This window comes from Periplaneta americana, chromosome 17, assembly GCF_040183065.1.
Source record: "Periplaneta americana isolate PAMFEO1 chromosome 17, P.americana_PAMFEO1_priV1, whole genome shotgun sequence".
NCBI classification, from domain to species: Eukaryota; Metazoa; Arthropoda; class Insecta; order Blattodea; family Blattidae; genus Periplaneta; species Periplaneta americana.
In genome coordinates this window covers 12,407,646-12,421,240 of record NC_091133.1, presented here as the reverse complement: position 1 = coordinate 12,421,240, position 13,595 = coordinate 12,407,646, and positions in this window count along the sequence as shown.

Below are 13,595 nucleotides of genomic sequence, written 5' to 3'. Positions count from 1 at the left end.
GTCATACCCCAAGCTAGCTCCGAAGCCATCCCCCAATCCAGCTCCTAAAGCAGCCCCCAAGCCAGCTCCCAAGCCATCCCTCAAACCATCGTCCAAGCCAGCTCCCATGCCAGCCCCCAAGGCAGTTCCAATGACAGCCCCCCTGCCGAGTTCTATGCCAGCCCCACTGCCAGGTCCCATTCCAGACTTCTTGCCAGTTTACATTCAATTTCCCATGTTTCGTGCCAGGATGGGTGCCTGTACAAGTCACTTTGATTTCATGCGAGGTCCTTTGTCAGCTCCCATTGCATCTGACATTCTAGCTGACATGCCAGCCCCCATGCCAGCTTCCATGCCAGCCTCCATGCCGGCTCCTATGTCAGCTACAATGTCAGATAACATACCACCAGCCATGCTGAATGCCAGGATAAGTGAATCCATATGTGCTTTAGATGTCAGCCTATGTCTCATGCCAGCTGACATGCCACCTTCAATGCTACCTCCTATGTTAGCTCCCATGCTACATAACATGTCAGGTCCCATGCCAGCCTCCCTGCTATGTTCCATGCCAGGGCCCCTGGTAGGTTCCATTCTAGCTCCCATGCCAGCCGCCATGCCAGCTCCCATTGCATCTGACATGCTAGCAGACATGGCAGCCCCATACCAGCTACCATGCAAGCCCTCATGCCAGCTCCCATGCCAGCTCGCATGTCCCCCCTTCATGCCAACCACCATGCCAGCTCCCATGCCAGTCCCTGTGCTATCTCCCATGCCGGCTTTGATGCCAGCTCCCATGGCAGCCTTGAAGCCAGCCTTCATGCTAGCTCTCATGCTAGCCTTCATTCCAGTCTTAATGCGAGCTGCCATGCCAGCCCCCATGCCAGCTCCCATGCCAGATCCCATGCGGGCACCTTCATTGGAACATCTACCAGCTGAAAAAGATGAGGAAAGAAGAACGAACTGTTGCTGGTGGCCCTGTTTAAAAATGTATTTGTTGGGCTTCGTCGTCTTTTTGGGCGTAAGTAATTTCTAATTTTATGATTTTTAGATATATCGCCCTCTGCGTGTTCCTACTTATGTTTCCCTCACCATTTGTTCATAGTTAAGCAATTCTGTTAGAGTAATTTCACATTATGTGCACTCCTTAATGTTACCAACTTTTAAAACTTTCATTTTGTTTGGCGGCCTTTTTCTTTTATCTGCTAAAATGTCTGAATCTCATGCTCCGTCCCTTGTTTCCACCCAATGCACAGTGAAAGATAATATCATATTAACAATATAACTTGCTTACCTAGGACAGTGTTTCTCATCTGATGGCACGCGTCCCCCTGGGTAGCCTATACTTGAACAGTGAAATGGTAGGCTCAGTTTTCTTCGTCCATAATAAAGGCTCTTAATTTAACATTATATATTATTAGTAGGGATCGGAAGTTAAGACACTAAAAATTGGTGTGTTATGTTCCTAAAAAAGCACTGAAAAATGGTATTTTAGGCTCCTAAAAAGGCACTAAAAATTGTATTCCATTCACCCAAAAGGCACTAGAAATAAAAATTTAGGGAAAATTAAACACCGAAAATTTATTCCACACACAATAATTAATTTGGGCTATTTCCTTACTCGATGTTTTAATTAAATGCCAGTATTCGCTTTTTTGTTCTTTATGTAGGTATACACAGCAAATTAACATAACACTGCATGACCACTTAAAAGAATTAGATGAGTGGTATTTGTTCTACAGAATGTTTAATTTAGTGTGTAATTATTCGTCTTATGTTCATAATTTGAATGACAGTACACAACAAACAACTTCTTAAGATTAAAACACTTGCTCTTGTGACGTCTATTGGACAAAATCTGTTTATATGCCGAAAAGGATCTCTCAACATGCACTGAAGTGACTGGAACGTGCTTATACAGTACCATCCTGACTACATTAAACCCCTCAGGAAGCTCACCACTGGTCCCACTTAGAACTTTATACACAGAATTAATGGTTTCATATCCAGGATTTCTTGAAAAAAAACTTTTTAACTTCTCATATATTTGAGCAGCATACTTGCCAGGAGCTACACATAATCTTTCTTTGCATTCAATAACAGAGACGTGGATTCACAAAATGACAGACTGCTGGATTCCAGTTATTGAATGGTATCTGCTACAAAAGTGAAATATGCATCGATATATGCTAAGTTTTCTTTAAGTCCTTTTTTTTAACACACATTGAGCTTCTTTGATTGATCATTCTCTGAAAATTCCTTAACAATTAGTGCTATTTGTTCAAAGTTATTCGCATAGTATTTTACTGCTCTCAACCATGTCCCTCACTTCGTAACAATAGGCTGAGGGGGCAGGGGAGTGTCAGATTTCTCTCTAAATACAAAGATAAACCTAGACTGTGTGCTTCAAGCAGATACGTCGTCTATGTTATGCAGGAGAAGGGTAGATAATAAAGTAAACCGTTATCTGAACTCAAGACAGTGACTGGTCGGTATGAATGATGGGGCTAGTTAGGTAGAGGGTCTTAAGAATGTCATTCAATAGGGTGTCCGAAATCTTTGTATACTATAAGAACTATCAGTTTTTTTTAAGTTTCATGGAAAAAAAATTAATAATGAATGCTGTTAACTATATATCCCTACACAGAAAAGGGAAAAAAGGACAAAAATAGAAACAAAAAAGCCACAAACTGTAAAAAAGGCAAATACAGGCAATATAATACTTCACAAGATTTAATTTTTCATGATTCGTATACATAAATTAACAGTCTTAAAATACGTACAATAACAAAATAGGCATTTTCCTAAACTTCCGATCCCTAATTATTAGTGTTCATTGAGTTAATATGTGTCTTATGTGTTAGAAACATTGTACGATTATGTCCATGACTGTTTAATAGTAACTTTTTAGTGGTTGTCACATATTAAAGTAACTTCACTGTTTATTATATTTCTTATGGGGCACTTAATAAATAAGAAATCTAAGTGAGCACGCACACAATACAGTTTTAGAAACACTTTAATAGGGTAAAGAATGTTCATTGATCACTGTCACAAGTATTGGTATTGTCCTCCTCTCCGAAAGTTGTTACTGTGCTTGTAGTAGGCCTACTTATGAGGCATCCCTTGTTTGTTTTGGAACTCAATAGGTTTATGACTTCCACAGGAATGATCCTTTTTTTGTCTTTTGTTCGGTACTGTTGGCGGAGGGATGTTATAAAAGGATCAGAGGTGGCAAGGAGTCGATTCAATACATCCCGATTAGTGGCCTCTCTTGAAATATTTCTGGCATGATGTCCACGAAATTGCTTAAGATGTTTATTCCTTGCTTCTTGGGCTTCTTCCGACATTTGTCCAATTGGAAGTAATGCCTTGGAAATAATAGCAGAACCATGAATGAGTATTTTATGTACAGTGACAGGCATGGGATACCAAAAGTACATAATAATAATAATAATAATAATAATAATAATAATAATAATAATAATAATAATTATCCGTGGTGCTGGTGCTACAGCCCATGAAGGGCCTAGAGCGACCAGCCGGCTGCTGGCCTCACGCCCACATGCCTAAGTAGAGGTGTGGTTAGCACGATGATCCCCCCAGCCATTATAGCTGGCTTTCGGAACTGGATTTCGCTACCTATCGTACATCACGATGCTGGGTGGGCACTGGTCCCATACACTGGCCGAAATTTCATGAGAAAATTTCTTCCCCCATGAGGACTCGAACCAGCGCGCATTCCATAATGTGGGTCCTAGGCAGGATGCCTTAGACCACGACGCCATGGCATGGGACATACCAAGAGTACAGTGAGACAAATAATCTGGCAGTCTCCCTTGCATATTTTAAAATTCATTTGTGTTTATTTCAAATCCACAGGATATAGTTTTAAGTATAATTACACATCTGTGGATGAGATTCCTGTCAATGCCAGTTATTTGTGCACTTACTCCTTCATTATCAAAAAATCGTCTGGCAGTGTTGCCATCGTTTGTGTTTCAGCTTCCTCCTGTCTTGGGTTGGTCTACCAAGAGCCCTAATTCAGAACAGAATTTACTTTGGATTTCTTTCTTGCAAGTGGCCACACCTTCTTTCAACTTCTTGCCTCTCACTTGCCAAACTTGAAATGCTAAACAGTAGGAAAGATGCCAGCCATGCAAAGTTGACAAGCCAAATTTAAAAGTAGATGTGTCTTCTTGCCTATGCCATTTAACTGGTTCATTTCTCTCGGTGTTGCCCTGCAGATGTAACACCTTTGGATTGATAAAGTTGACATCACAGCGTTATAAATTTTGCCATCTATCATGGTTAGTACAATTTCATGGTTAATTTCTAGCTCTTTTCCAAATACATTAACGTGAGTGGAACTGAGAGCACATATCTGTTCTTCAATGTAAGCTACTTCTTCCTTAGAAAGTTTGGCAGTCTCTTTCAGAAATTGTACCCATATGTGGCGACAGTACAATGTAGAAGATGGTCGACGATTTTGCCAATCAATAATAATTTTTTCTCCATTTTCGTTTGAAGAATAAAGCTGCAAGGGAACCATAGACGTGAAGAAAATATCAGAGTCAGAAAATCCCTCTGCCTTTTGTTTGTAGAGCCAATGTCCTCTACTGCCATCACAGCCCCACTTTGAAAATAATGTCATAGATAGTATTTCGTCTTTCGTACTGGTTCTTGTGACCTCAGAATTCGGCTAGCAGTATGATTCAATAGATCTTGAAGTTTTACTTCTGTAAGGAATTATGTGACCGTTACAGATTCAGGATAACTTTTCTCTACATTTAAAATCCTTTTATATGATGAATATATATATATATATATATATATATATATATATATATATATCTGCATTTCGATCTTTGGCACCTCATCTCATCATATTGTACTGGTGTGTTGTAAATCTGCCTCCAGGCAAAGCGTCAACGCTTCTTCTTCATCATAGCATCATGTAACAGAGCTGCTAGTTGATGCCAATGTTCAGCTTTTTCTAATTTTGAAAGCTCTAGTAGATGTTTTATTCATCTCCTCTAAAAGCCTAGCACGGTCTTCACTGCCAGACTCGCAATACTTCATTTTTGCAGCAAATGTTAAACTTTCCGCACTTTCTGCAGATTTTCTTACATTTTCAATTTTTCTACGCTTAGACCTACTACTGTACCCCCCAAACTCTGCCTGTGGTCTTCTTCTTTTCTGTAGAGTAGATTTCACAACATTTAAACCACATACAAACTCTTAATCTAACCACTGCTCATTGTTTTTAAAAAATCTATCACTCATCCTGTTCGATTTATCGAGTCTGCAAAACAAATTACTGAAAAAACGGGAAAAATGTCTTTCTAACAATTTAATTTGATCGTAGGAGTCTTCTATACCGATTTTTGTAATAAGAAACTGCAATACTACGTCTTTTTGTTTTTCACTACTGCTTTTTTCTTTCTATAAATCATCTAACCATTCCATCCTTTTACAACAGTACCGGTACTCCATTCTGAAACCAAAATAAATGAAAAAGTTGTTAATTTTAACTTTTCTAACTATTTGATAGCCAAATTGAACATAGTTTTGCTTTAGAGAAGAAATGAACTAATACTGAGAATATTTGTATTTTAGACGATTAATTTGAAATACGCCAATAAATATATTTATCTAAATCTTATCAAAAGGGGCAAGTATGGGGAGTTTTACCTTTCGAGATCATTAAGTAAACATGTCAGACTACACATTGGTCGAGGAAATAACACGGGGCAACGTGAGGCAATTTTTGTTAGTCTGCATAAAGACCGAACTTAAGGAAGCACAAAATAAAATTGTACATAATATGGTTGGCGGCTGGGTAGCTCAGATGGTAGAGCAACTGGCTACGGACTGGAAGGTCCGGGGTTCGATCCCAGGTGGTGACAGGAATTTTTCTCGTTGCCAAACTTTCAGAATGGTCCCAAGGTTCACTCAGTCTCCTATAAAATTGAGTACCGGGTCTTTCCCGGGGGTTAAAGGCGGTCAGAGCGTGATGCCGACCACACCACCTCATTCTAGTGCCGAGGTCATGGAAAGCATGGGGCTCTACCTCCATGCCCCCAAAGTGCCTTCATGGCATGTTACAGGGATACCTTTTTTTTACATAATATGGTTACATGTCCTTAGCCAAGCATAATATACTTAATCATTATAATAATAACAACGTACTCTTAATTCAAAAACATAACTCTAGCAATCTATAATAACACTTACCTGAAAATCAACCACAGAAGCACAAAAAATAATACCGGTAATTGAAATTCTGATTGAAAAACACACAGCCACAACACAGCAAAAACCACACTTCATGCACTTGCTTGAAGGATTCGAATACAACTGCGTAGAATTAGACCTGCTACGAGGGTGGCTGTTTTATGACCGCCAGACCTTGGAGATAGTTGGGGTATATTGTAAACACCATAAAACTAAAAACGGAAAAATTATTTTTGGCCAGCTTTTGAGTCTCTTGGAAACATTGTGCAATGTATTGTGGTCACATTTTCCATTTATTTTATATCTTTTTAGTAGGTTATTTTGCGATCCTGTATCAACATCTTAGGTTATTTAGTATCTAAATGAGGTGTAGGTGATAATGCCAATGAAATGAATCTGGAGGCCGGCACTGATAGTTACCCAGCATTTGCTCACTTTCCCTCTGATTACTTACCATGAAGTCATTACGACATAAATATGGAATTTATTATTAGTGAAGCTACAAGATCTCGTACAATTAGTTAACACAAAATGAACACTTTCAGGAATATCTGGTTTTCTAAAAAATATTCTTTTAAATATACATATAAGCATAGATCAATAAAACAACCAAATGAAAATTTAACTATTGGATTGTTAAAATGTGTGTTACAAATGTAACATCAGTAGGTTATAGAGAATAACAAAAATCCATATTATAAAATATGATGCCATGGTTAAATGCAAAAACTAATAAAGTATTTTCTTGATAGTAACAGTGTATATGTCATAAGTGCGTAGAACAGTTTTAATCGTTAGGCCTACTCAAAACAGTTAACATAATTTAAAACTAAGGTACACAGTGTATAATATAAATATCCTGAGTATCTTCATCAATATGCAATCTGGTTGTACATGCTGTGTTACGTAACGTGATCGTGTTGTTTCATTTTGGAGGATAAATTTGAGGAGAAATCCTGCAACCACAATAAGGGAAGATTTTTAGAAAAATTTAAGTATGAATACATGAACCGTGAAAGGTGATGTATGAAGAATGCTGTTCGATGTAATACTTACATGGAAGTTGTTGGGGGGAGGGTCACCAACCTTGAAGTAGCATAGCAGAACACGACTGACTTTTACAAAAAGTGATTGGCATGAAGAAAACTATGTAGGCTACCTGGCAGAAGTACTGGATCAATCTGAGAATTTATTTTATTACGATTTTGTATGGAGGATTAGGTATTTAAGTTGGATAATTGTTCATTAGTTAAATGTGTATTATTATTTATTTTAGTGTTTTGCAATGTAGTTCTCTTCTGCTATGCTTATGTATTTATTATTATTAATTGTTCTAAGAACTTGTAAGGTACCGATATTTATTATATCTTCGTGAGTTCGTGATTGTTATTAGTTAAATGTGTCGCAAACTTGGATTTATTCCTCTTATGTTTTAAAAATTTGCTTTATGCTCATTGTAACAGGTTCTGAAATTCCTTTTGGTTTGATATATGTATTTAATACAACAATTTTTACAAATTGTTTATTAAATATATTCCGCTATTGTCTAGATTGTTTCGATGTAGAATTTTATTAGGAATGATATTGCTATTTTTTTAGTTTATTATTTGTCCTGATAGTAAAATTGATTTTTTTCTTTTTCAAAGAAATTACGTAGCTTGTGTGAGATATTACCAAAAAAGGTCATTGTTTACAGTTTTGTTGTCCAATTTGGGTTAATGTGATACGTATGTTGGTTTTAGTTTTAAACTTATTTTTTCCATTTGCGGATCCTATTAACAATAGCTTTTTTGAAAGTCATATTGAGGTTAAGATTTCAGACAAGTTTAAAGTATATATGAATTGTTTTATAATTTCAGCTAACAACTTATCTAGCCTAATAATACAGAAAACAATTGCTGTTATTTCACATCACAACATTATATATCCACAAATATTTTCTATTTTTTTTAAATCATCTTCAGGTGGAGAGACATAAATTGACAAATATTGAACAGGTAGTTGACATGCAAGAAAATAATACACACACACATTATAAATAAAAATCAAAACTGTTTAAAAAGAATATGATATAAAATGTGGTTCTAAGTCATTTCAATATGATAAAACATTTTGTAAAGTTTTCAAACCAACAGTCATACAAAGTGATGAACACACTACTTGAATCTCTTGATGTTATATAACAAGGTTCAATCATAAAATTGTATGTATATATGTATTAATAATTAAAATTTAAAATTTTTTAAAGCCATTAGTGATGGGCGAATCCAGAAATGCATATAGAGTGTTAGTTGGGAGGCCGGAGGGAAAAAGACCTTTAGGGAGGCCGAGACGTAGATGGGAAGATAATATTAAAATGGATTTGAGGGAGGTGGGATATGATGATAAAGAATGGATTAATTTTGCTCAGGATAGGGACCAATGGCGGGCTTATGTGAGGGAGGCAATGAACCTGCGGGTTCCTTAAAAGCCAGTAAGTAAGTAAGTAAGTGATACCATGTTCATACGAAAGGTTACAATTATTGGTGTTCTGTAAATTTGTTAATCAGTCACTTGAATCAATAAGGTGTGTGTGACATCTGAAATTAACCAAAAAGTAATTTTATGTAACAATAATTAGAAAAGTAAGAGTTATGAATTTTTATTAATACTTATGATGTTCAGAGGAGGATACAGAATCAGACGTCGAAGTCATCTCATCAAAGCGTTACAAAGCTTGTGACTGATCGTGTACACACTGTGGAATGTGGGTAGGAAGGGAGAAGGGAGTTTTATCGAGGAGCCGGACAAAACTGCTCTATAAATAGTTATATGGGGGATTTTGGAAATCAGGAATTTATTCATTTAGCAATTGTATGTTTTGATTATAATGCCTGGCTATAAAATATTCCTCAGCTGTATTAATTAAATATGGATCATTCACTGTTTTTAAGATTTGCAATGTGTTGTGAATACTATTAAGTTCATGACCTGTGTTAATTAAGTGAGTGGCAAATTTTGATTTATTTCTATTGTGAATGAAATCGGATTCATGTTCCTTGTACCTAGCATGAAAATTCCTTTTTGTTTGGCCGATGTATTTCATATTGCAGATAGTAAAATTTAATTTATAAACTCCACTATGTAAATGTTTGTTAATGTTCCTGATTTTATTGGGCATTATACTGTTTAATTTATTGTTAGTTTTATAAGTAATGTTTATATTTTCTTTCTTGAAAAGGCAGATAGTTGATTATTAATTTTCCCTATATAGGTTATAGAGTTCCAGATTTTGACTTTTTTGGATTCTGTAGGTTGTAAGGTGATGGGTGTCTTATTTTTTAATTTTCTAATTATGTTTTGAAGTTCTGAATCTTTTTTTTTATTAAAAACATTCTCAATAGCTAATTATATTATGTATTTGTATTCTGTTAAGTAGGCTTGGTTATTAAGAGGTGTGTTTATTAAATGATCGACTAAAAACCTGTATTTACAAATTTTGTGGAAATAAGGATTTTTATTTAAATTTATTTATTTACTACACTAGATTTACACTACATTAGGCATTGCAGCCTGAAAGAGCAGAAGATCGTGCTCGGGTGCAGTTCAGTCTACTTATATAAAATTGAATAGACCATATAACAACATACACGAATATAGAAAATACGAAATACACGAGTATTAGATTAAAATTTTAAACTCGTACAGCTTAATAAAAGACCAAACAATTAAATAATTAATCTAATTTGTTTCCTAAATCTATGTGTGTTCAGTGTACTTAGTTCAGGATAAGCTCTAATTAATGCATTATAAATTCTGGATCTAAAATTTCTGCTGTGTTTTAATCCAGTAATTGTGTAGCATTTGGGGGTGTTTAGAAAGAAACTGTAGTTTTGTCTCGTATGATATTCATGAGGATAAAATTTAAATTTGTGATTTTTATGGAAGTAAATCAGCAATATTTGTTTATAAATTTGTTCTCGATATGATACACCAAATTCCTGAAAAATTAACTTCGTTGCGTAATCAAAAGTTTTATATAAACAAATTTTGATAATTATTTTTTTTAGTAAATTTAAAGGATGGATAGTCGATTTTGACATTTCTTCCCAACCTAATATACCATAGTGAATTATTGATTGAAACAGAGCTAAGTACACAGTACGCAGAACATAAATAAGTAAATAAGAATGTAGATGGAAAATTTTTGGATTGTTTTACACAATCTGTTACACAGGAATGAGATATGCTTGTCCCATTTTAGATATTGGTCAATAATAATGCCTAAATATTTAACTTGTGAGGATATACTCAAAGCGTTACATGAGCAAGTGGTAAGTTACAATCATGTATTGTTATGTTTCTATTATTATTTATGTTTAGTTCTTCAAGGCCATGTGATGTTAATAAAAATGGTATTAATTTGTTTTAGAAATGTTCAAAGAAAGTAAGTGAGCATCCAGCCATTCTTTAATAATGTTAATACTACTGTTAGAATTTTGATAAGTTTCATTCCAATTCGAACTGCTAAATATAACCACACTATCATCAGCATAAAAATACAGAGTACCAGAATATTTCTCAATGTCAATTTTAAGTAAATCGTTGATATATATTAAAAACAAAACAGGACCTAAAATCATTCCCTAAGATACTCCTATACCAATGTTACGTAATTCACTAAGGTGATCATTGATTTTAGTTGACGGAGTTCTGTTACTTAAGTAAGATTTAAATAATTTTAAAGCCAATCAATTAATTCCCAATCTATCCATTTTATTAAAAGTATATTGTGATTGACTGTATCGAAAACTTTTTGTAAGTCTAGAAAAATTCCTAGACATTTATTTCCTACATCTAATTGTTGAATTATTTTTAACGGCCATAATAGCATCATCAGCGCACAAATTTTTCTGAAACCAAATTGATTATCTTTTAGTGGTTTTTTTTTTTCTAAAAATTATGTTAACAGTGTTTTTATACAATTTTCAAATACTGTAGAGAGACTGGGTAATAGGTATCACCACAGCATGTTTTAGGGCTGAGGGAAATACATCTTGAGATATGCACCAATTAAATATAAAGGCAAGTGGTTTAGAAATAGCTTCGATAATAAGTTTCAGGGTATTTGTTGTAATACCATCAATACCAGGACCAACATTATTTTTTAAACTATTTACAATATTAACGACTTCACATTCGTTTACAGAAAACATAAATATAGATGATAAACTTTCATTATAAGTAAGCTTATAGTGATGAGTATTAAATACTTTCTTTTTTATATTAGAATATACGATGTCATGACCTACATTAGTAAAATGATTGTTAAATTCGTTTGCAATAGCTTCCTTATTTTCGATTTTTATTCCATTTCGACTTATAATTGTCTTTAATATAGTATTTTTATTACATTGACTATCAGTAGCTTCGTTTATGGTCTGCCAAAATTGCTTTAGATTATTTTTATTTTTGTCAAATTTTTCAGAATAATATTTGATTCTCTGATTCCTTATTACATTAGTGAGAATATTTCTATATTTTCTGTAATAATTTAATAAAACAATGTTTTGTGGGTCACGTTTAACTTGCTTAGCTAGCTTATCTCTAGATAGTATTGATTTAACAATACCTGTGGTAATCCAAGGTTTAATTTTTTTGTAATTACTTGAGAATTTGAGAGGGACATGATTAGAATATTTGCAAGTAAGGACTTCATTGTAGAATATAGATTTCCAAGTCATATTATTAATATGATATATTAGGCTTTTATGGTTTATAATTAGCTTACAATTGTCCGAAGGTTCAGTGGCTTCTCTGCTGATACTTTTATTACTGGTTGACAACAATGCAAAAGTCATATAATGATCTGTTATTGCACTTGCGTAAACTCCAGGTATAAAATTTAAGTTATTTCCAGTTTTTAGGAAAAATATGGTCAAGACATTAATTGAATGATGGACGATTAATGAAATTTAAGTAATTGATTAACTAGCGGACTTACTCGTGTTAATTATCTAAGTCTGTGCGGCTTACAGCTGTTTCGGTGCTTCATCACACCATCCTCAGAGCCTACTAGATCTCGGCGTCATCTAGAACTTCTCTGCCTGTTGTGTGGGTGCGTTTGATTGTTGAAAAGTGAAGTCAAATAGTGTGTGTGTACTGAAATTGATCTGTGTGTTGAGCATTTGATCGGGGTGTGTTTTAGTTTGTATATTTCGTATTGTTCTAATGTGTTGAGATTTTGGTTCTTGGGTTGTATGTGTAGGATTTCCTTGTCTGCATTTATGTTATTGTATGTATGATTAGCATTGTTTATGTGATCGGCGTATGTAGATGTATTGTGTCCTCTGGTTATTGCTTTAATGTGTTCTTTGTAGCGTGTTTGGAATGATCTGCCTGTCTGTCCAATGTAGAACTTGTCGCAACTATTACATGTGAGTTTGTTTACACTTGTGTGGTCGTATTTATTTGTTTGTGTTTTTTTGTGTTGAGATGTCTTTGTAGTGTGTTTTCTGTTCTGTATGCTATGTTGTATTTCTGCTTTCTGAATGAAGATGCGATCTTATGTGTGCTTTTGTTTTCATATGTTAGTGTGATGTATTTCTTGTGTTCTTATGTTTGTGTTGTGTTTTGCGTGTTTTTGTGTTTGTTAACTTTTTGTTTTCTTTTTCTTATGATGTTGTCTATTGTGTTTGGATTGTAAGCGTTTTCTTGTGCTATGTGTTTGATTGTGTTCACTTCTTCATTGTAGTGTTGTTGGCTCATGGGTATGTTGAGTAATCTGTGTACCATTGTCCTGAATGCAGCATGTTTGTGTTGTATGGGGTGGTTAGATGTGTTGTGTATGTGTGTGGTGATGGTGGTTGGTTTTCTGTTTATTTTGAAGGTGTGTTTGTTGTCAATTTTTGTTATGGTGATGTCTAGGAAATTTATGGAGTTGTTATTTTCAAGTTCCAGTGTGTATTGAAGTTTTGGGTGTAGTTTGTGTATTTGTCTTTTGTTTCCTTTGTATAGTATGACTATGTCGTCTACGTACCTGTGCCAGTATATTGTGTTGTCTGCATATTTGTTGTGTTCATTGTTGAGTATGTATGTTGGTTCTATATTGTGTAAAAATATCTCTGCTAGTATGCTAGATATGGGTGATCCCATTGACAATCCTTCTGTTTGGGTGTAGTATTTGTTGTTGTGTGTGAAATAGTTTTGCTTTGTTATGATGTCTGTGATTTGGATGATTTCTTCGATGTATTCTTGTGGTGTATTGTTGTCTATGAGCATTTGTTTTAGTATCTGTAATGTATCTTGTATTGGTATGTTACCGGTACCGGTACTAATAGTAATAGTAGCAGTAGCAGTGGTGTAGTAGTATTAGTAGTAGCAGTACTAGTAGTAGTGATAAT